At 48.1% G+C, this 24,446-nt stretch overlaps 1 protein-coding gene across 1 annotated transcript in view; it reads right to left on the bottom strand.

Moving 5' to 3' along the window:
• RASGEF1C (RasGEF domain family member 1C) overlaps positions 1-23,623 on the bottom strand; it is a 107,421-nt gene extending 83,798 nt beyond the window's left edge. Inside the window, exon 1 of the mRNA XM_054489157.2 lies at positions 23,429-23,623. The gene's annotated coding sequence lies outside the window, so the exon portion shown is untranslated. The remainder of the gene's footprint in view (positions 1-23,428) is intronic.
• Positions 23,624-24,446: the final 823 nt, after the last annotated feature.

Here is a 24,446-nt window from a genome sequence, read left to right on the forward strand (position 1 = left end):
CCTGGGTGACAGAGCCAGGCCCTATCTCCACAGGAAAAAAAAAAAAAAAAAAAGACAAGAATGCTCGCTTTTACCACTGCTATTCAACATTGTATTAGATGTTCTAACTAGAGCAGTTAGGCAAGAAAAAGAAGTAAATGGCTTTGAAATTAAAAAGAAGTAGTAAAATGATCTCTATTCACAGGTGGCATGCTCCCATATATACAAAATCCTACAGAATCCACAAAGAAACTATTAGAGCTAAAAAACAAATTCAGCAAAGTTGCAGGATACAAGATCAACAAACAAACATTAGCTGTATTTCTATACATCATCTGTTAATGCTCTGAAAAATGAATTAAGAAAACAATTACATTTATAGTAGCATCCAAAAGAATAACATACCTAGGAATAAATTTAACCAAGAGAAAGATCTGCAGACTGAAAACTATAAAATATTATTTAAGATAAATTAAAGAAAGTCTAAATAAATGGAAATACATTTATGTTCATGGGTTCTAAAATTTAATATGGTAAAGATGGCAATACTAACCAAAGTGATTTACAGATTCAATGCAATCTCTAGCAAAACTCCAACAGCCTTTTTTTTTTCAGAAATCAAAATACCCATCCTGGCCGGGCGTGGTGGCTCACGCCTGTAATCCCAGGACTTTGGGAGGCCGAGGTAGGCTGGATCAGTTGAGGTCAGGAGTTCAAGACCAGCCTGGCCAACATGGTGAAACCTCATCTCTACTAAATATACAAAAATCAGCTGTGTGTGGGGGCACATGCCTGTAATCCCAGCTACTCGGGAGGCTGAGGCAGAAGGTGGAGGTTGCAGCGAGCCAAGATCATGCCACTGCACACCAGCCTGGGTGATAGAGCAAGACTCAGTCTCAAACAAACAAACAAACAAAACAAAAAAACCACCCGTCTTAAAATACATATGGAATTGCAAAGGTCCCTAAATAGCCAAAACAATCTTGAAAAAGAACAAAATTGAAGGACTCACACTTCCCGATTTCAAAACTTACTACAAAGCTACAGTAATCAAAACAGTGTGGTACTGGCCAGTTGAAGGGAGCCAACATCATTAATTCAATGAGGGAAAAAACAGTCTCTATGGTGCTGGGACAACTGGAAATCCACATGCAAAAAAATCAAATTGGACCCCTACCTCTTACCATATATAATTATTAATTCAAAATGGATCAGAGACCTATATATATGAGCTAAAACTATAAAACTCTCAGGAGAAAACCTGGGGAGAAACATGGATTTGGCAATGGATTATTAGATGCAACCCCAAAAGTGTAAGAAACAAAAGAAAAAGCAGATAAACTAGACTTCAACAAAATTAAAAACCTGTGTGCATCAAAGGACATTACAAAGAAAGTGAAAAGACAAACTACAAAATGGGAGAAAAATTTAACCAAAAGGAGAAAGACTTGCACACTGAAAACTATAAAATACTATTTAAGAGAAATTAAAGAAAATCTAAATAAATGGAAAGATATTCACAAATTTATATATCTGTAAGAGTCTAGTATTCTGAACATATAAATAACTCCTATAACTTAACAAAGAAAATACAAATAACCCAATTTTTTAAGAAGCAGGCAAAATACTTGAATAGACATTTTTCCAAAAGAGATATACAAATGGCCAAGAAGAATATAAAAAGATATTCCACATTATTAGTCATTAGGAAAATGCAAATCACAAGACAATCAAATACCTCTTTACACCTGCTAGGATGGCCATAATCAACAAAACAGAAAGTAGTAAGTGTTGACAAGGATGTGGAGAAACTGGAAACCTTGTGTGTTGCTGGTGGGAATGTGAAAGGACAGTTTGACAGTTCCTGAAAAAGTCAACTATGGCATCACCAAATGACCCAGCAATTCCACTCCCAGTTACATGCCCCAAATAACTGAAAACAGATCCTCGAACAAATACTTGTACATGAGTGTTCATAGCAGGACTATCTTCAATAGCCAAAAGGGGGAAACAACCCACATGTCCATCAACAGATGCATGGATAAATAACTGTGATACAGACATACAATGGAATATATTCAGCCATAAAAAGGAATTAAGTACAGATACATGTCACTGCATAAATGAACCTCAGAAACATTATGTTATGTGAAAGCTGCTTGACACGAAAGGCCACATGCCACAGGATTCCATTTATATGAAATATCCAGAATAGGTACATACACAGAGAAAGAACACAGGCTTGCTGGTTGTCATGGCAGGAGAGGGCAGTAGTGAGTAACTGCTTAATGAGTATGAAATGTTCTTTGGGGGTGATGAAAATGTTTTAGAACTAGACAGAGGCGATAGTTACAGAACCTTTGCAATTTATCATATTAAAAGACTAAAGGAAAAACCACATAATCATCTCATAGATACAAGAAAGCATTGACAAAATCCAAAATCCATTCCCAATAAAAACTCTCAGCCAACTAATAATAGAAGAGAAATTCCCCATCTGGATAAAAGGCATCTGTGAGAAACCTGCAGCTTACATCATACTTAACAGTGAAAATTGGAATACTTTCTCCCTAAGATCAGGAAAAGGCAAGGTGATCCACTTTCTTTTTTTCTTTTATAATTTCAACATTTATTTTAGATTCAGAGGGTACATGTGCAGGTTTGTCACATGGGTATATGACATGATGCTGAGGCTTGGGGTACGAATGATCCTGTCCCCCAGGTACTGAGCATAGTACCCAATAGTTTTTCAACCCTTGTCTTCCTCCTTCCCTCCCCTCTAGTAGTCCCCAGTGTCCACTGTTGCCGTCTTTATGTCCACGAATACCCAGCAATCCACTTTCAATACTTCTATTCAACATTGTATGGGAGGTTCAGTCTAGTATAATAAGACAAAAAGAAAGAAAGAAACAAACAAACAAAAGGCATCCAGATTGAAAAGGAAGGAATAAAGCTGTTTTTATCTACAAATAATGTGATCATCTATGTAGGAAATTCTACAGAATCTGTACCAAGAGCACTGTGATCAATAAGTGATTCCAGCAAGATTCCAAGATATGAGATCAATATGTAAGCATCAGTTGTATTTCTACCTATGAGCAACAAAATGCTGGAAATGGAAATTTAAAAATACTATTTACACTACATAAAAAATGAAATACTCAAGGTAATCTGAGCAAAGATGTACAAGAGCTGTAGATGGAAAACTGCAAAATACGGCTGAGAGAAATTAAACACGTAAGTAAGTGTCTGTGGGTTAGAAAACTCAGTATTATTAAGATTTCAATTTTCCCAAATGGATCTATAGACTCTAGAAATTGATAAGATGATTCTAAAATTTATTTCAAAATGCCAAGAACTGGAAGAGCCAAAACTATTTTGAAAAAGTAGAACAAAGTTGAAGTGCTTATGCTAACTGTCAAGACTTATTTAAAGCTACAAAATCAAGAGAATGGAGTAACGACATCAAGATTGGCAAAGATCAACTGAATACAACTAGAAATAGAGTCACAAATATATATTGTCAAGGGAATTTTAAAGAAGATGCAAATGCAGTTCAGTGGAGAAAGGTGGTTATTTTGGCCGTGCCTGGTGGCTCACGCCTGGTGGCTCTCGCCTGTAATCCCAGCACTTTGGGAGGCCAAGGCGGGTGGATCACATGAGGTCAAAAGTTCAAGACCAGCCTGGCCAACATGGTGAAACCCCATCTCTACTGAAAATACAAAAAAGCAGCCAGGCATGGTGGTGGGTGCCTGTAATCCCAGCTACTTGGGAGGCTGAGGCAGGAGAATTGCTTGAACTCGGGAGGCAGAGATTGCAGTGAGCTGAGATTGTGCCACTGCATTCCAGCCTGGGCAACAAGAGCAAAACTCCATCTTGAAAAAAAAAAAAAAAGGAAAGATAGTTACTTCAAGGAAATGGTGCTGGAACAGTTACTTCATGCGAAAAAAAAAAATCTGATGTTGATCCATTCTTCCCACCAAAGGCAAAAATCAACTAAAAACTGATCACAGGGCCAGGCGCAGTGGCTCCCGTCAGTAATCCCAACACTTTGGGAGGCCAAGGTATTAATAGGAGGATTGTTTGAGGCCAGGAGTTGGAAACCAGCCTGGGCAACACAGTGAGAATCCGTCTCTACAAAAAATAATAGGCCAGGCGCGGTGGCTCATGCCTGTAATCCCAGCATTTTGGGAGGCTGAGGTGGGCGGATCACAAGGTCAGGAGATCGAGACCATCCTGTCTAACACGATTGAGACCATCCTGGCTAACACGGTGAAACCCCATCTCTACTAAAAAAATACAAAATATTAGCTGGGTGTGGTGGCAGGCGCCTGTAGTCCCAGCTACTCGGGAGGCTGAGGCAGGAGAATGGCGTGAACCCGGGAGGTGGAGCTTGCAGTGAGCCGAGATCATGCCACTGCACTCCAGCCTGGGCGACAGAGCAAGACTCCGTCTCAAAATAATAATAATAATAATAATAATAATAATAATAGTAATAATTAGCCAGGCATGGTGGTACATGCCTGTGGTCCCAACTACTTGGGGGGCTGTAGTAGGAGAATTGCTCAAGCAAGGCTGCAGTGAGCTGTGATCGCACCACTGCCCTCCAGCCTAGGTGACAGAGCTAGACCCTGTCTCAAAAATAATAATAATAATAATAATTTAAAAAATTACAGAAACAATAGTAAAACCTACAACTATAAAGTTTCTAGAAGAAAATGTAGGAGAAGATCTATAAATTGGAGTTAGGTAAAAATTCCTTAAACACCAAAACATGATTTTAAAAACTGATGAAGTGGACTTAATTGAAATTAAGAACTTGTGCTCTTCAAAGGACACCATTGAGAATAAAATGTCAGCCAGGTATTGGGTGGAAAATTTATAGATTACCTATTTGATGAAAAGAACACTCAGAAAACAATAAGAAAATGAACCCAATTAAAAATGTGCAAAATATCTGAACTGACAGTTCATCAAAGATTTACAGATGGCAAATAGGCATAAGAAATGATGCCTCGTATCATTAGTCATCTGGGAAATGAAAATCGAAATCACAATGAGATACTCCTGTATGCCTGTTAGAACGGCTAAAATTTAAAGACTGACAATACCAGATGCCTCATGGATGGAAAGTAACTGGAATTACCATATGCTGCTAGAGAAAATATATCGGCTCAACCACATTGGAAAAGAATTTGGCAGTTTCTTAAAACATTAAATGTGAACCTACCATTTAACCTGGCCATTCCACTGGTAGGTATTTATTCAAGAAAAATGAACATATGTCCACACAAAGACTTGCTTATAAATGTTCACAGTGGCTTTATTTATTTATTTATTTATTTATTTTGAGACAGAGTCTTGCTGTGTTGCCCAGGCTGGAGTGCAGTGGTGCGATCTCGGCTCACTGCAAGCTCCGCCTACCAGGTTCACGCCATTCTCCTGCCTCAGCCTCCCGAGTAGCTGGGACTACAGGCGCCCACCGCCATGCCTGGCTAATTTTTTGTATTTTTAGTAGAGACGGGGTTTCACCATGTTAGCCAGGATGGTCTCGATCTCTTGATCTCGTGATCCATCTGCCTCAGCCTCCCAAAGTGCTGGGATTACAGGTGTGAGCCACCGCACCCGGCCACAGTGGCTTTATTTATAAGAGTCTCTAAGAGTGAGCCACCCGAATGTCCATAAGCAGATGCAATGGATCTGTGGATTAGTTTCTTATTGCCGTGTAACAAGTTAGCACAATGTAATGATGTAAAGCAACATAAATGTACCATCTCCTAGTTCCTAAGGGTCAGGATTCTGGAACATGCTTGTTGGACCTCTGCTCAGGGGCCCACAGGCTGAGATCACGGTGTCGGTCAGGGCTGCCCTCTCATCCCAGCCTGGGCGTCCTCTTCCACGCTCACTAGTTGTTGGCAGCATTCGTTTTCTTGTGACCATGAGTCTCAGGACCTCAGCTGTGAGAGGCCACCCACTTTCTCCACAACACAGCAGTTTACTTCCTGGAGGCCAAGAGCAGAGTCTCCCTCTAGCTTCGTGTCTGTCTGACATCAGGAAGGACCCTGTGCTTTTAAAGGTTTGCCTCATTTAGTCAGGCCCACCCGGGACTTCTCCCTTTTGGTTAACTAAAAGTCAACTGACTAGTGACCTTGATCGCACGGGAAAATATCCTTTCTGCCATATAAGATGGCTAACAACCTAACAGGGCGGGAATCTTGGGGCCACGTTGGAACCCATACAATGGAAACACAGCTCAGCGATGGACAGGAAGCAGCTCCTGACACCCACAGCACGGATACGTTCTAAACGAATCATGCCGGGTGAAAGCGGAGGGACGGATGAGCTCAGTGTCCTCGCTGGAGTGACGCTCTCACGAGTGATCACATAGGCTGACACACGCTGTGTTTACTGTACATCAGTTACACAGCCGCTTGAAAAAAGAAGCCTACAAAACCTGGTATTTGATACAGTTATTGGAAAACGTTTAAATGTGTTTTTCAACTGTAATTTTCATGAAATCTATATAAATAGATCAATTATTTCTCATGGAAACAACACTGGAACTGACGAGCTCTCAGCACAAACTACACATCAATTTCAAAGACAGCATGAAAAGAGAATGTAAAATAAATCATTAGTAACTTATAGTGACTATACGTAGAAATGATAATAGGTTGGATATACTGGGTTAAATAAAATATCTTCTTAGTGGTTTTTTTTTTTTTTTGAGACTGAGTCTCGCTCTGTCGCCCAGGCTGGAGTGCAGTGGTGCAATCTCGGCTCACTGCAAGCTCCGCCTCCCGGGTTCACCACATTCTGCCTCAGCCTCCTGAGTAGCCGGGATTACAGGCGCCTACCACCACGTCCGGCTAATTTTTTGTATTTTTAGTAGAGACGGGGTTTCACCGTGTTAGCCAGGATGGTCTCGATCTCCTGACCTCGTGATCTGCCCGCCTCGGCCTCCCAAAGTGCTGGGATTACAGGCGTGAGCCACCGCGCCCGGCCTAAAATATCTTCTTAATGTTTCACCTTTTTTAACGTGGCTACTAGAAAATTTCAAATTAGGCCAGGGGACCTTGTGGTATTTTGACAGGGCAGAGCTGCTACAGATCTGACTCCTCTGGGGGGAAAGTCAGGGAGGGACATGCAAGGTGACATCCTAAGGATCGAAGAGCCCAGGCAGGACCGGGGGACTCAACAGGACAAGTGTTCCCATCCCCTCACAAACCAACAGAGTGAAGACCAAAAAACAAATAAAAACCAACCAACCAAACAAAAAGAACTGTTACAGAATAAAAGACACTTAAGAGATACAAAAATCAAATGCAACATGTGGGATGTGGATCTTTCCAGATTTGAACAAACCAACTGTAAAAAGATATTTTTGAAGTAATGGGGGCATCAGATTACAGACTGGCCATTAGACGATACTAAGAAATTATTATTAATTTTATGAGATGTGTCAACTGGCATGAAGGTAACACAGACAGTCCAGGAGGAATTCCTCCATCAGTCCAGGAGGAATCCGCACTGTGTCTCAGATTTGCTGTAAGCACCTAATAGGGTTGGGGTGGCAATCAAGGAAGACGGGCCGGGCATTGAAGCCCTGGGAGCTGGGAGACGGGTGTGTGGTGACTCACATTCTTCCTATTCTGTATGGTGTTTTTTTTGTTTGTTTTCTGATGAAAAGGTTGAAAAAAAAAAAGAGATTCTTTCTCCCTGAAAGTCCACTGGGCCCGGATGCGGTGTGACCTTGGGGTGTCCTCCCTGCTTGCAGAGAGCAGGACCACTGGGCCTTCCTCCCTGTGTGAGCCGGACGGGGAGGGCAGCCGAACGCGAGGGCTTGGCGCTCCTCTCTCTCCTCATTAAGGTGAGTGGCAACACCACGGATCGCGTTCATTATATGAAATGTGCATCTGTCAACGGCTCTGCTCATGAAATTGGTTAGAACGCAATAACCTAATTTGTTCCTCTTTCTTATACTCGCTATTTGCAAAATAGAAGTACATTTTCCCCGGCAAACATTTCAAGAATGGTGACATGCAGACACTTAACGTCCTTTTCATCATCCAAAGTGCTAATACAATTTGGCCGCACCCATGCGGAAGCATCTGCACAAACTGCAGAGGCCACGGGGTCCATGCTCAAGTCCCGGGAGCAGCTGTCACACTCTCGCCTCACCCTTTTCAAATCCCTTTCACAATCTGCCTTGGGCACGTTCACAAAAACCACTGAGTGTACCATTTTTTATTCTCAAGGGGATTGTGAGCACAGCCCGCTGGTCGGAAGTGCTAAGCTGGAGAAAAGCCCCACTGTGGTCAGGACATTGCCACTTCCCAGGTGACTGATGGGCACTACCATCAGACACTCTAGTCCTGGAAAGTTAGGCCATTTTACGGGAGTAAGTCACAGGAGATCCATCTCCCTACAGGGCTCCGGAGCCTGACTGACCTTCTCCGAGGATTCTGAGCCAGCCCTCTCTCCCCAGCTCACGTGCAGTGGTGGTGGCCAGGGCGGTGGAGCCTGCTGAGTGACCTGCTGCAGCTCAGAGCTGTGACTTCTCCTGGCTCCTCCACCTGCCTCTCTTGTGCTTCAGGTCTGCTGGAGGTTGACAGGGAAACCGGGAAATGGCTGGTGAGGAAGGCCCAGCACCCTCCTGTACCGAGGCCACGCTTCCCCTCTGCCTGCAGGATGGCGACCAGGGCGGGGCCCAGTGCCTGCTGCAGAGAACAGCCTGGAGTTGCAGGGCCTCTCAAGCTGGGGGCCTTGACCAGGGCGGGGCCCAGTGCCTGCTGCAGAGAACGGCCTGGAGTTGCAGGGCCTCTCAAGCTGGGGGCCTTGACCTTGGCTGCTCCCTCCTCTCCTTCTCCAAACACACGCGTGGCCTGACTCCTGTTTGACCTTGGAGAGCAGCTGGGACATCGTGCCCTCCCGCCAGCGTCCCTGGAGCTGACTCCCACAGCAGCCCTCACACAGACATGAGCTCAGGGACACCTTGAGGGACCCTGCAGGGAGGTGCCCTGGGGCCCAGGGGCCTGACTAACTTAGTGGTCTCCAAACTGAGAAGGGTGTCTGCAGAGTACGGACCAACAGGAGGTGTATGAGACGACGACACGGGAACTCCTTACAACATGACTGTGAAAATGACTGTGCTATGTAACATTTGCTACATGAAAAGCTTACCTGTAGCGTACACATGTCAAAAAGCACAACAAACAGATACCTGCAGGCCCGCCACCCGGTGAGGCAGTGGCATGTCACAGTCACCCGTGGATCCTCCCTGCCCACAGATCCTCCCCGTCCAGGTCCCCACTATCTGGAATATTATTAAAAACACTTATTTATTTATTATTAAGGTAGGACTGACAAATAAAAATTGTATTTATGGTGTACAATGTGATGTTTTGATGTACGCAGACACTGTGCAATGGCTAAGTCAAGCTAATTGACCTATCACTTTGCATACTTACCTTTTTTTTGTCGTGTAGAGCTTTTAAAAATTCATTTAAAAACATTTCTTCCTTAACTATTCAATAGAACTCACTAGGGATGCTTCCTGGGCCTGGTATGTTCTGTTTGGGAAGCCTATTAATGATAAATTCAACTTATTTAACACAAATAGTATTGTTCAGGGCTGGGCGCAGTGGCTCCCACCTGTAATCCCAGCACTTTGGGAGGCCAAGGCAGGTGGATCACTTGAGGTCAGGAGTTCAAGACCAGCCTGGCCAACATGGTGAAACCCCATCTCTACCAAAAAATATAAAAAATTAGCCAGGTGTGGTGGCAGAAGACTGTAATACCAGCTACTCAGGAGGCTGAGGCAGGAGAATTGCTTGAACCCGGGAGGAGGAGGTTGCAGTGAGCCGAGATCACACCATTGCACTCCAGCCTGGGCAACAGTGAGACTCTGTCTCAAAAAAAAAAAAAAAAAAAAAAAAGAAATAGTATTGTTCAGGTTTTGCATTTCTTCTTATGTCAGTCTTGGTAAGTTATGTCTTTTGGGGTGTTTGTACATTTTCTCTGAAGTATATCAAATGTACTGGTATGAGGTTCTCCATAAAAATCCCTTGCTATCCTCGCCACCTGGGAAGAATCTGCAGCGATGGCCCTTTCTCCCTCCTGATGTTGATCATTTGTGCTTTCTCTTTTTATGTCTTGGTTGGTCATGCTGGCAGGCAATCAACCTTATTCATCTTTTGAAACAGGTATTTCTCTGTTTATCAATCTCCATTCTCACAAGATAAAGTTTAAGGAGAACTTGGCACACCCTGCTTGATAAGAAGCACTCAATAAAAATTCTGTATTTCAAAGCAACACCTAGCTGCAGCATCTCTGAGTAACACCAGGGTAACAATATCCAAAGAGCCTGAGGGTTCCCTGGACCTGACTCCACCCCAGAATGTGGAGCTGGGTGTGCTGCCTGAGGCTGGCATCGGTGAGGCTCCCCTCAGACCTCACCACAGGGCAGGGCTGCTCTCACTGATGGGCGCCTGTGGCCAGCCTGCCTCTGATGAGCCTCCTTGGTCCCTCTGCAGCACGATCCCATTCCTGGAGAGTCCTATCTGGGGACTGAGATTTGGCGTCAGGAAGCAGGGGTGCATCAGGCATACGGGAGCCCTCTGCCTTGCCTCCCTCAGCCAGCAGTCACACACCTGTGAATCACTCAACAATGGCTGAGACAGAGGGGAGCCCGAACCCCGGGACAGCAGAGGGAAGCAATGGTGGGATCCAGGGTGCTGCTCAGGGCAGTGGTGGCCTCTGACAGTGGACCCAGGCTGAACAGAGAAGGCCTGGGGATTAACAGAGAGGCACTCCTGGCTGAGCCCAGCTCAGGCCTGAAACCCACGGCTGCTCAGCACGTGTTTGCTGGGTGGTCCACGTGATGGACAGATGGGAGGCTGTGAACAGAGAGAGGCCCACAAAGACAGAGAGTGAGAGCAGTCCACACTCAAAAATAGCCCAGACTGTCAACCGCACAAACCCCAGACAGCAGGCTGAGCTCAAGGCCCACACTGGCTGCATGGCCCTGGGATGTCCCCTTGTGTCCCTGAGCCTCAGTTTCCCCATCTGCAAATCGATGGCAGCTGCTGTGGGAATTACCTGAGGCCACAGGTACTCAGCCAATGGCACTGTGCAGGTGCTTAAACTGTCACAAAGGGCAGCGGTAATTTTACTATGTATTATTTAGCCAGATTGGCACTTTTGAACACTGTCTGGATTTTAAAACAAACAACTAAACAATTTCCTGACCAAATGACCCAGGTAGATATTTCCTTTACAGGGACTCTAATTAGCTGATTCCAAGAGTCTGCACTCTGTCCCACGCTTAGCAACATCCACTGCACGTAAAGCAGAAATGCACCAGTTAGGATGCTGGTGTGGGACCAGAAGGCCTTGAACTGGCAACAGCAGTGCCTGAGTTAGCTTATTCAAAATTAATAAACCAAGGTGACCCCCTCACATTCACGAGCCTTTCATAGATAAGTCTGTAGGACTCTTCCTGGACAGGCTTATGGGGCTTGGCAGTTTGGGGCACCATTGGTGGAAGGACCCTGGGCAGTAAGGACCTAAGGAAACTGGAAACAGGCAGGACAAAAGTGCACCCTTCTGTAGGCCCCAGCCCCAGACAGTGCCGCCCAGCAGAAGACGACCAGGACCCCTGTTATCATTTCTGAAAGTGAGAGACACATCGGGTGCCCAACAAGGGAAGAAAGTGAAGGCATACTGGACGCCTGCCTTGTCCAGCTCTGGCGTTAAGAGCCCATCTGGTGTCTGAGGCCCAGAGCAATCCTAGGACTGTAAGAGTCTCCCAGAGAGGAAGGAGCGTGTCTTAGTCTGTTCCTGCTGCTATAACAAAATACCTGAGGCTGGGTAATTTATAAGTAGTAGAAATGTATGCCTCACAGTTCTAGAGGCAGACAAGTCCAAGATCAAGCTGCTGTCTGCTCCACAGAGGGTGCCCCCTTGCTGCATCTTCACATGGGGGAAGGACAACAGCTCCCTCCTACCTCTTTCTTTTATAGGGGCACTAATCCCATTTTTTAGGGTACTGCCCACTAAAGGCTCCACCTCTCAATATGATCACACTGGCAATTACATTTCAATATATACCATTCAACAATTACGTTTCAACATGTAAATTTGTGGGGGGACACACTCAGACCATAGCAGGTGGGTTCAAACCTAGGCCTCCGTGACCTGGGCACCTTTTGCTGCTTCTGGGATCCTTTAGGGGGTCCTGCATGAATTGAGGCTGGCGAGGACCTTTGCCAAGAGTAGGAACCCAGGGAGGCAGAGCTGGGACCACAGGTCCAGGCCCTGAGGCTGGAGGAGTGAGGAAGTAGGAGAAAGCCCCCAGGAAGGACTCCCAGAGGGTAGAAGGGAAACTGAGGCAGGAGCCCAACAGTACCACAGCACATCCTGGCAAAGCCTACCCAGGCCCCTAGTGGTCTCAGCCAAAGGGACTGCACCTCTCCTCCCCAACCCCCACCTGCCCACCCCCTGCTGGCAGACATGCAGCCCCCAGGAGTGGAGAGGACGGGAGAGGTGGCAGGGGGTGCCTTTCTCCTAGAGAAGCATCACATTCTGCAATTTTAAAACAATTCTGACTCAAAATGCTTAGCCTGCATTGAGTTTTTAGGAAAGAGTCCGACAAATCCAGATTGTGGGAGAAAATGGATGCAAGCTTTCTACAGGAACCACAAAAAACATGTGGAAGCACTGCTGTAGATTAAAAGGATCTAAAAGATACGGCAAACATCCAAGCCTTCATCACTGACCGGATCCTGGATATTAAAATAAGGCCAGAAAGGACACTAAACAACTAACAACTAAGCAAACAACTAAACAACTTCCTGACCAAATGACCCGGGTAGATATTTCCTCTGTAGGGGCACTAATTAGCTGATTCCAAGAGTCTGCACTCCGTCCCACGCTTAGCGACATCCACTGCACGTAAAGCAGAAATTCACCAATTAGGATGCTGGTGTGGGACTGGAAGACCTTGAACTGGCAACAGCGGTGCCTGAGTTAGCTTATTCAAATTAATAAACCAAGGTGACCTCTCCCTTCCCTCCCTCTCTCCCTCCCTTCCCTTCCCCTCCCCTCCCTCCCTCCTTTCTTCTTTCCCGGATGGGATCTTGTTCTGTAGCCTTGAACCCCTGACCTCAAGCGATTCTCCCACCACAGCCTCCCAAAGCGCTGGGACTACAGGTATCAGTGACCTCACCTGGCTCATATTAAATTTCTTGAATGTGCATATTCAAATTGTGGTTTTGTAGAAGAATTTCCGTGTTCTAAGGTGATGCTGATGTCTTGATTCCTGTAGCTTACTCTTAAATGGCTTAGTAGAAATAATGAGCAAATGTTCCAAAGTGTTAAAAATTGGGCCGGACGTGGTGGCTCACGCCTGTAATCTCAGCATTTTGGGAGGTCGAGGCGGGTGGATCACAAGGTAAGGAGTTCAAGACCAGCCTGCCCAACATGGTGAAACCCTGTCTCTACTAAAAATACAAAAATTATCTGGTCATGGTAGCACGTGCCTGTAATTTCAGCTACTCAGGAGGCTAAGGCAGGAGAATTGCTTGAACCGGGACCTGGAAGGCGGAGGTTGCAGTGAGCCGAGACTGCGCCACTGCATTCCAGCCTGGGCTACAGAGCTGGAAAAAAAAAATTGATGGATTTATTTAATAGATGAAGAGTACATCTTTTTTTGTTTGTTTGTTTGTTTGAGATAGAGTCTTGCTCTGTCGCCCAGGCTGGAGTGCAGTGGCGTGATCTCGGCTCACTGCAAGCTCCGCCTCCCGGGTTCACACCATTCTCCTGCCTCAGCCTCCCGAGTAGCTGGGACTACAGGCACCGCCACCATGCCCGGCTAATTTGTTGTATTTTTAGTAGAGACGGGGTTTCACCGTGTTAGCCAGGATGGTCTCGATCTCCTGACCTCGTGATCCGCCCGCCTCGGCCTCCCAAAGTGCTGGGATTACAGGCGTGAGCCACTGTGCCCGGCCAAGTACACCATTCTTTATGGAGCTTTTCAAGTAAAACGGTTGCAGACATCTCTAGGTCCCCAGGGATAATGGCGGCCACCTAAATCCAATCCTCTCCTTGGTAAAAGCCAATATGGACCAAGCAGGAGAGCTAATCAAACCATCCATGCCCATGCCTCCAGCATGAGTAGGAAACAGGGCATGTACTCCTCTAACTGGTGTGGGCGAGGAAAGAACACCCCAACTTTCAGAACCGGCTCCAGGGCCCACGCTGGCATTGGTGGGGTTAGGGCTCAGGGAGAGGCACTGTGGGAATGAGGAGAGGGGAGCTGGGGCCAAGAACTATGAAAAAAAGAAAGTCCTTTAGCCAAGTGTGGTGGCAGGTGCTTGTGGTCTCAGCTACTCTGGAGGCTGAGGTGGGAGGATCACTTGAGCCCAGGAGTTGGAGGCTGCAGTGAGCTGTGATCGCACCAGAGCACTACAGCCTGGGTGACAGAGCGAGACCCTGTCTCCAGATAAAAACAAGAAGAAGAAAGTCCCACCCCACATGGGGAAACAGAGCACGCCTGGGGGTGGGTGTCGGAGCACTGGCGGTTGGGGAACTGAAAGGAGACAGCATTCGAGCCCGGAGGTGGCTGTCTCAGGAAGGCCCTTCTTCTAGGGGCCAGGCGTGTGGCCTGGAAGTAGAGGCAGCCTTCGGAGGCTTGCTGGTAACAGACAGGAAGTAGCAAGCCTGGATATTCAAGGACCTACGGAAGCAAAAGTGAGTATTGTAAACTCAGAAAACACAAGTCCACTCCCTCCTCCCAAAGCACAAGGAAAATGGTGCACTTCACTACAACAACAGGAGAGGGCGCTCTTACACTAAGAAACCTACTACGGTTCCCAAGCCCCCAGCTCCTGCCTGCAGCCATCTGTTACTACCAGTCCAGGCAAATTAAGACATTTCTAAGTGAACAGATAATACCCATACAAAGCCAGTATAAAGAGCTGACACTAATCCTTCCCACAAACCCCCAATTTACAAAGGGAAAAACGACACGCAACACCTCAACTTGAATTACCTAATGCTATGGTCTGGAAGTTTGCGTCCCCCAAAATTTATACATGGAAACGTAGTCCCCAGTGTGATGGCATTTGGAGGGGGGCCTTTGTGAGGTGATTAGGTCTCAAGGGCAGAGCCCTCATCAATGAGATTAGTGCCCTTAGAAAAGAGGATCCAGAGAGCTCCCTTGCCCCTTCCTCCATGTGAGGGCGTGAGGAGAGGAGCCATCTGCGAACCAGGATGCGGCCCTCACCACACACCTTGACCTTGTACCTCCAGCCTCCAGAACTGTGAGAAATCGTTCTGTTGTTTGTAAACTAACCCAGTTTCTGATATTTTGTTAGAGCAGCCTGAACAGATGAAGACACACTAAAAATTCAGACACATGAAGAAAATCCCTACATTATACATTCAAAAACTCAACAGAAATGGACCCAAAAAAAAAGGTAAATGTGAAATTAGAGTTGCCTGAACTCATGAAAGAAAATGAGGAAAAGACCATCATCTCAGAAATGAAGACCGAATTAGAAAATCTCTTAGGGAGAACAGATTTGACTAAAAGCTTAATAGTGTTTATTAAGGAAATGAATGAAAACAACCATAAAACAAAAATAAAATTCATAGAGAAAGCAATCTAGAACATAGATGAAAAACAGATCTAACACAAACATATTATTGGCATCCCTGAAGAAAAAAGGTAAAATAATGGTATATAATTAACATTTAACACTATAATCTAAGAAAATGTTTTAGAAATAAAAGAAGACTTAAATCTGCATATTCAAAGAGTCCCCCACGTACCTAAGATCATTTCCAAGAGAATGCCTAGTAAAATGATTAGACTTTAAAAATAAAGAAAAAAAATTCTTTGGAGCTCCAGAAAAACAATCAAGTCACTTACAAAGGAAAGAAAGGCATGTTTATATCAGACATCTTGTCAACAATGTACAAGCAATACAACCCATAACAACATTTTTAAAAATTTAGGGACAGAAAGTAAGAGGCAAGGATTTTATAACCAGCCAATCTATCCTTCAAGTAGCAAGAGTATAGAAAGCAAGCAAGCAGGAAATAACAGTACTCACAAGTCTTTCTTTTTTTTTTTGAGATGGAGTCTCGCTCTGTTGCCCAGGCTGGAGTGCAGTGGCACTATCTCTGCTCACTGCAAGCTCTGCCTCCTGGGTTCACGCCATTCTCCTGCCTCAGCCTCCCGAGTAGCTGGGATTACAGGCGCCCGCCACCACGCCTGGCTAATTTTTTGTATTTTTAGTAGAGACGGGGTTTCACCGTGTTAGCCAGGATGGTCTCAATCTCCTGATTTCGTGATCTGCCTGTCTCGGCCTCCCAAAGTGCTGGGATTACAGGTGTGAGCCACCGCACCTGGCCAGTACTCACAAGTCTTTCTTAAGGAACCAACAGAAGCTAAGCTTTGTCCAGTCAAAGGCTGACCGGGAAAACTTTGGCAAAAATAAATATTAGTAATCAGAATCCAACACCATTGTGGCAGGCAGTTTCTATGGCGCTCACTGGCATGAGCTCTACCTCTTGGTGTTCATACATTTGGGACTGGGTGGGGCTTCTGACTTTCCTCTAACCAACAGACTATGGCAAAGATGATAGGATATCACTACTGGGATTATGTTACGTTGTTATATCATGTATGTCACGTTATACTATGTTATGTTTTGTTATGTTGTGACTCTCTAGGGACTCTTTGCTGGCTTGATAGAGCAAGCAGTCATGCTGGGGAAGCCCACGTGACAAAGAACTGTGGGTGGTCCCGAGGAACTGGGGGTGACCCTTAGAAGTTGAGGTTGGCCTCCAGCCAACATCCAGACAAAATTTTAAGCTCTAAATATAACTACAAAGAACTAAATACTGCCAACAACCACATGAGTGGAGGAGCAAATCCTTCCCTAGCTGAGTCTCTACATAAGAACCTAGTGCTGGCCACCACCAACAGCACTCAGCTAAGCCATGCCTAGGCTCCTGATCCACAGAAATGATGAGCTAATAAGCCACGTGTTACTTTAAGCCACTAGGTCAATGATAACTTATTACACAACAATAGATAACTAATACAATGATATCAAAACATACTACAGGCTGGGCGCGGTGGCTCACGCCTGTAATCCCAGCACTTTGGGAAGCCAAGGCGGGAGGATCACTTGAGGCCAGGAGTTCGAGACCAGCCTGGCCAACATGGTGAAACCCCATCTCTACCAAAAATATAACTTAACCGGGCATGGTGGTGCATGCCTGTAATCCCAACCACTTGGGAGGCTGAGGCAGAAGAATCGCTTGAACCTGGGAGGCAGAGGTTGGAGTGAGCCGAGATCATGCCACGCACTCTAGCCTGGGCGACAGAGTGAGACTCTGTCTCAAAAAACAAACAAACAACAACAACAACAAAAAAGTGAAATTTGGGGGAAGGCAAAAGTTACATGTAGCTTTTTGACTGTGTGGGGGTCAGCATCCCTAACCTCATTGTTCAAGGGCCAACTGAAATTGCCAAACTATATTCCATTGTATGGATATATATCTTGTTTATTTATTCACCAGTTGATGAACAACTGCGTTGTCTCTACTTTTCTGGCCATTATAAGCAATGCTGTTATGAGCATTTGTGTACAAGTCTTTGTGTGGACATTTCATTGTTTTCATTTCTCTTAGATTCCTGGGAGTGGGACTGTTGGGTCATATGGTATTTTTATGTTTAAATTTTAAAGAAACTGCCAAACTATTTTCTACATCATGTCCAAGTGGGACTTATTTCAGAAATGCAAAGATGGCCTAGTGTTAATATGCATACATTTTGTGTCTGTTTACCTCAGCCTAGTCCCAGACCTGATATTGGGAAATCCATCACATGACTCAGTATGTTAATGGTAATAAGGAGAAATATCAGATCATTATCTCCATACATGGCTCTAACAAAGGTCAACACCAATCCTGATTTTTAAAACCACCAATAAAATAGGAGTCAATGGATATTCCTCTATCTATCTATCTATCTATCTATCTATCTATCTATCTATCTATCTCATCTATCTGTCTATCTCTTCCCATCCTAAAGTCAGCATCTCTCTTAATAGGGGAAGTATTAGAGGCCTTTTTACTAAGGTCAGGAACAAGGTAAGGAGGCCCACCACATCCAATATTTAATACTGAATTGGAGGTATTCAGCCAATTTAATTAGATAAAAGAAAGCATAAAAATCAGTAGAGAAGCAGTAAAGCTATTTGAATTTGTAGATGACAGAATGACTAACAGAATCAAAGATATGACTAACAACAGGCCGGCCACGGCGGCTCATGCCTGTAATCCCAGCACTTTGGGAGGCCGAGATGGCAGATCATCTGAAGTCAGGAGTTCGAGACCAGCCTGGCCAAGATGGCAAAACCCCGTCTCTACTAAAAATACAAAAATTAGCCTGATGTGGTGGCAGGCACCTGTAATCTTAGCTACTTGGGAAGCTAAGGCACGAGAATCACTTGAACCTGGAAGGTGGAGGTTGTGGTGAGCAGAGATCACGCTACTGCATTCCAGCCTGGGTGACAGAGCGAGACTCCGTCTCAAAAAAAAATACATAAAATAAAAATAAAAAAAAGACTAACAATAAAACTAACAATAAAAATTCAGGTAAGACAGAAAGATATAAAATAACATACACACAACAGTAGCCAATTCAAAGATATAATTGAAGAAAAAACCATTTATAGTAGCAACACACAAGATAAAAATACTCATGAATAAACTTCGTAAGAAATATGAAAAACATATATGAGGAAAACTTCAAAACACTCCTAGAAGTAGTCTTGACAAACAGAAAGACATCTCTCGGTTTTGGATAATACAACTCAACTTCATAAAGATGCCAATTATCCTAAAGTTAATATCCAAGCCTAATATAAACTTAATACGCTCTCCTTCCCCGCCCAAATGCCAGCAACATGCTGCAAGAGCCGGGAATCCTTGCAGTCAAAAGCGGTGGAAGGAACTTGCCCACCACATATTAAAACACAACGAGGAGAGTTGAGCCCAATCTCTCTCCTCTATTGCAACGGTCTTGAATAAAGTCCTCTTTGCCATTATATTATTATTATTATTATTATTATTATTATTATTATTATTATTATTTTGAGACGGAGTCTCACTCTGTTGCCCAGGCTGGAGTGCAGGGGTACAATCTCAGCTCAGCTCACTGCAAAATCTGCCTCCCAGGTTCAAGCAATTCTCATGCCTCAGCCTCCCAAGTAGCGGGGATTACAGGCATGTGCCACCATACCCGGCTAATTTTTTATATTTTTTGGTAGGGACAGGGTTTCACCATGTTGGCCAGGCTGGTTTCAAACTCCTGACCTCAAGTGATCTGCTCACCTCAGCCTTCCAAAGTGCTGGGATTACAGGCGTGAGCCACTGTGTCAGGCCCTCCTTGCCTTTAAATATATTTTCTTTCTCTCTCTCTCTCTCTCACATCAGTATGTGAACAGATGGAATAGACAGACCTGTGAGACATACTAGAAAGCCCAGAAACAGGCCCAGGGCTTGAATTTTTAGCGTATGATGAAGGTGCATTTCAGATCACTGGAGGGAAGATGACCTTTTAAATAAATGGCTTTGAGATAGAGTGCTAGACATTTAGAAAAAGATTAAATTGGATCCAGAGACTAAGTACAAAACTAAACAAATATTAGAAAACACAGATGATTGCTTTATAATTGGGCTTTTCATAGTTAGAAAAGTCTAACTATGATTCCAAATCTATGTGAAAAGATGTCCAATTTCATTTATAATAATAGAAATATAAATTTAAAATACACTGAAATACTGTTTCTCAGCTCTGAAACCAGTGAGGCTGTGGGGAAACAGAAGACACTGTGATACATTGGTGGTGGGAATGCAAAATGGTGCTACCTCTTGACGGGGAATTTGGGACTAGCTAACAAAATAAATCCACATTCACTCCTACTTCTAGAATTGTGTTCTAAATATACACCTTTGCAAATATTAACAATATAGGTGCAAGATTATCCATTACTCCATTATTTTAAATTTAAAAAGGCTTGGAAAAAAATGGTCATCCACAGGACATAATTTGAATAAACAATAATAGTACAGCCACAGAACGGAATACTATGTGAGTGTAAAAAAGAATGAGACAGGTCTCCATGAACTGGTAAGAAGTTACTTTCAGGACATACTTCCAACTGAAGAAAAACAAGGAGCTGTACGGCTAACTTTTGTGATAATGCTTAAATGACTTGTTTTGCAGAAAGAGACACAGGAAGGATAAACCGGAAAATATTTTAAATGGCTACCAATGGTGTGGGAACAAGGAAGAAGATGCAGGGGTGGGATTGAGACCTTTAAGGATAGCTTTTTAATAGTTTTGACCTTTAAACCATGTGTTTTACATATTCAAAAATAAAATTACATCCTAAAGTCTAAAGGAAAAAAAGCTCTAAATTGAATGCAAGTAGAAACACACGAAGCTAACAGTGTGTCCGATTGATAACATCATCACACAGCACTCTGCCTGCACACGCGTGGAAATCCCGATGCTGACATAGTAGGTTTTGGTTGGCTTCGGTGTGGATGCAGTAATTCTGAAACTATTTCGGGGTGCATTACAGAGCTAAGTAAATGATTAAATATACTCATGTTTGGGGGAACAAGGTTCTCACTGCAGGAGAAAGGGAATGGAAATATTAATTTTTAGTAAAAAAGAAAGGTGCCTTGGTTTGGTCCACTGACAAGGCCTAGAGGCAGCGAGTGCACGCCCCAAACTAAGCCCGGGTCCCACGGGTCCCACGCAAGGAACCAAGACCCCTTGGAGAAATGGCTGACTCTGGATCTGGGTCCAGGTACAAGTGAGAGCTAGAACCACCTCAGAGACTGGCGGGGACATGGCAGGAGGGTGCAGACCCCGGCCTGAAAAAGGCCAGATCCCGGGCAGGGCCCCACATCTGGCGGCCTGCGGGCTCCTCCTCGCCAGTCCCGCCCGGGCTCCGCAGCCTGTCCCTCCCTCGCCTGTCCCTCCTTCGCCCGTCCCTCCCTCGCCTGGCCCTCTCTCGCCTGGCCCTCCCTCGCCTGGCCCTCCCTCGCCTGGCCCTCCCTCAGCCTGGCCCTCTCTCGCCTGTCCCCCCCTCAGCCTGGCCCTCTCTCGCCTGGCCCTCTCTCGCCTGTCCCCCCCTCAGCCTGGCCCTCTCTCGCCTGTCCCCCCCTCAGCCTGGCCCTCTCTCGCCTGGCCCTCTCTCGCCTGTCCCCCCCTCAGCCTGGCCCTCTCTCGCCTGTCCCCCCCTCAGCCTGGCCCTCTCTCGCCTGGCCCTCTCTCGCCTGGCCCTCCCTCGCCTGGCCCTCTCTCGCCTGTCCCCCCCTCAGCCTGGCCCTCTCTCGCCTGTCCCCCCCTCAGCCTGGCCCTCTCTCGCCTGGCCCTCTCTCGCCTGGCCCTCCCTCGCCTGGCCCTCTCTCGCCTGTCCCCCCCTCAGCCTGGCCCTCTCTCGCCTGTCCCCCCCTCAGCCTGGCCCTCTCTCGCCTGTCCCCCCCTCAGCCTGGCCCTCTCTTGCCTGGCCCTCCCTCGCCTGGCCCTCTCTCGCCTGTCCCCCCCTCAGCCTGGCCCTCTCTTGCCTGGCCCTCTCTCGCCTGGCCCTCTCTCGCCTGTCCCCCCCTCAGCCTGGCCCTCTCTCGCCTGTCCCCCCCTCAGCCTGGCCCTCTCTCGCCTGGCCCTCCCTCGCCTGGCCCTCCCTCGCCTGGCCCTCTCTCGCCTGTCCCTCCCTCGCCTGTCCCTCCCTCGCCTGTCCCTCCCTCGCCTGGCCCCCCCTCAGCCTGTCCCTCTCTCTCCTGCCCCGGCAGTGCGCCCACCCACCGCCAGGGGCAGCCTTTCAACGCCCAACCTCCAAACCCCCTGGGGGCTGCCCAGGACATCCAGACCCTGTACTGTCTCGGCTCCAGCTCCGCCCCCTCCTGCCCTCAGGGATCTCACCCGCGCTGTGCCCCCAGGCTACCCGTCCATCACAGCACAGGCTGGGCTCCCCGCTCAGGACAGCCTCCCTGACCAGAGGAAGGCTCCGCCGCGCCCTGGTCTCCCTCTGCCCCAGTCACCCTCCTGCATGTTCTTCCCAGCACGCATTCTTGGCCATGTCCTTGCTTTTCCCTTTGATTCCTTGTTTGGTGTCCCCTCCCACACCAGCCAGTGAGCACTTACGGGGGCAGGCAGCAGGCGGCACACAGTAGGCGCTCAATGAATGTGGCCAGTGAGCGGACAACCCCAGTCCCCCTCCACCGGTCGCCTGGCACAGTGGCTGCACTATGGCTGTTGGAGCCAGTCCTACCAGAGGTGGGACCCCAGCGTTGCCACTCCATGGTCCCGCCCCTCTCTAAACCTCAGTTACTCCACCTGCCTGGCAGGCAGAGCTTCCCAGGACTCTTCTCAGGCTCCCGGGGCTCAGTAGAACTTCTGTCTCCCCCACAGCCCCAGGAGGCAGGAGGTAGGGGCCCGGAAAAGCTCCTCCATCACCCCAACTTCCCAGCTCTGTCTTTCCCACAGTTTCCCACGCCCACGCTGAGCATGGGGCGGTGTCGGCAGCACCCTTCCACAAGTCCCCCCAGGCATCGCTTTCCCAGTCTAAATACAAAGAGTGGACCAGGTGGTCCCTTGATGCCGTCCGCTGTCACTGCGTGAGGGACACACCCAGGACTCCCAGCAGACCCCACTGTTCTCGCAGGTCCTCTGATAGTAGTAGCGCTGGTCCTTTCCTCAAATCTGATCCCATCCTCAAGGGCGACAGCACCCTCTTCCCCCAGGCGCAAGGTCCTTTCCCTTCTGCACCTGCACTGGCAGGTCTGCCTTCCCGTCCCCATTTCATAGACGGGGAAACCGAGGTCCGGTGCGGGTGGAGGCTTTGGTCCAGGCTGGCTTTTCCTGCCACTCGAGTGGCTGAAAGAAGCTTGCTCCTCGCGCCCAGCAGGGGCTGGGGGCGCGCGGCAGAGCCGGGTCTCCCGCCAGGTGACCGGGGGTGTGCCCTTAGGGTCCCCTCCTCGCTACCCCTGCGCCTCCAGTCCCCGCAGCCGCGCGGACCCCGCCCCTGCTGACCCCGGCGCACGCTCCCGCGCCGCGCGCAGCCTCCCGCCACCCGCCGACCGCGCCGCGCAGACCGCACACTCACGTGCGCCGCGGCACCCGGCCCCGCCGGCCGGCCACGCGCACTGTCACCACGCGCGAACCTGTGCTCTGGGTCAGGCCCGCGCGTGTCCGCCAACGGCCCGGACACAGGCCGTCCCCGCCGGGCTCGCTGCCCCGCACCCACGCCGCGACCTCGCCCGCGCCCCGCGCCCGCCGGCAGCACTCCCCAGCCCCCGCGAGCCCGCGCCCTTGCCCGCACCGCCAGGTGTGCCCCGGCCGCGCACCACTCACCGGCTCCCGGCGCGCCGGAACTCCGGGACCGGCCCATGGGCAGCGCTCGGTGCGAGCCTCGGCGCCGCGGACCGGGGCGCCGCGGACCCGGGGCGCCGCCCGCCGCCGCCGCCCGCCGCCGCTGCCGCCGCCGCCCGACCGCCCGGCTCCCAGCGCAGCCCGCACGAGCGCCTGGCGGCAGCCCCAGAGCAACGCGGCGCTGCGCCCCCTCGTGGCACTCAGGGAGCGCGGAGCGGGCGGGGCGCGGGGTGGAGCTGCGGGAGCCCGGCGGGCGGCGCTGCACACCAGGGCCCTCCGCGCCCAGGCCGCGGAGCCAAGCGTCCCGCCCTGCGTTCAGGCCTCCGCGGCGGCTGGCCCCCCGCGCCAGGACCGCCCGCTCAGGCCGTCAGACGCTGCCCTCCTGAGCGCGGACCCTGGCGGACTCTGCGCCCGAGCTGCCCCAGCCTACGCCTCACCTGGTGGGCCTCTAGCGCCCCAAAACCCAGTTCACCCTCTCTCCTCAAGACTGGGCCCGGCCCGTTCTCTGGACTGGCCTCCCATCATGGCCACGTAGGTTGTCTGTGTCCCCCAGTGGGACATCCCTGGGTGGGCATCCATCAGGGGATGAGGAAACGGCACCCCCCCAACCTTCTCGGCGCTCTCCCGTGGCCCCCAGGGAGGGTGGACACCACTTTGAAGACACCGGGGTGCTGGGAGGATGGCGATGCGTGATTTCATTTTTAGGAAGGGAGAGGGGCTCTAACAGGATCCAGTGGCCTCCTTGAACTGGGTCTTCAGTGAAAGTTCCCTGGTTGGTCCCAGCATAGAGGTCAGGACACCTGTCCTCTTGTGTCCGGAGTTTGTCCCTTCTGCTGGGTTCCTGGTCTCGCTGACTTCAAGAATGAAGCCACGGATCTTGGCAGTGAGTGTTAACAGCTCTTAAAGGTGGTGCGAGGGTGAAACCCTGTCTGTACTAAAAATACAAAAAAATTAGCCGGGTTTGGTGGCAGGCACCTGTGGTCCCAGCTACTCGGGAGGC

Source organism: Pongo pygmaeus, chromosome 4, assembly GCF_028885625.2.
Source record: "Pongo pygmaeus isolate AG05252 chromosome 4, NHGRI_mPonPyg2-v2.0_pri, whole genome shotgun sequence".
Taxonomy (NCBI): Eukaryota; Metazoa; Chordata; class Mammalia; order Primates; family Hominidae; genus Pongo; species Pongo pygmaeus.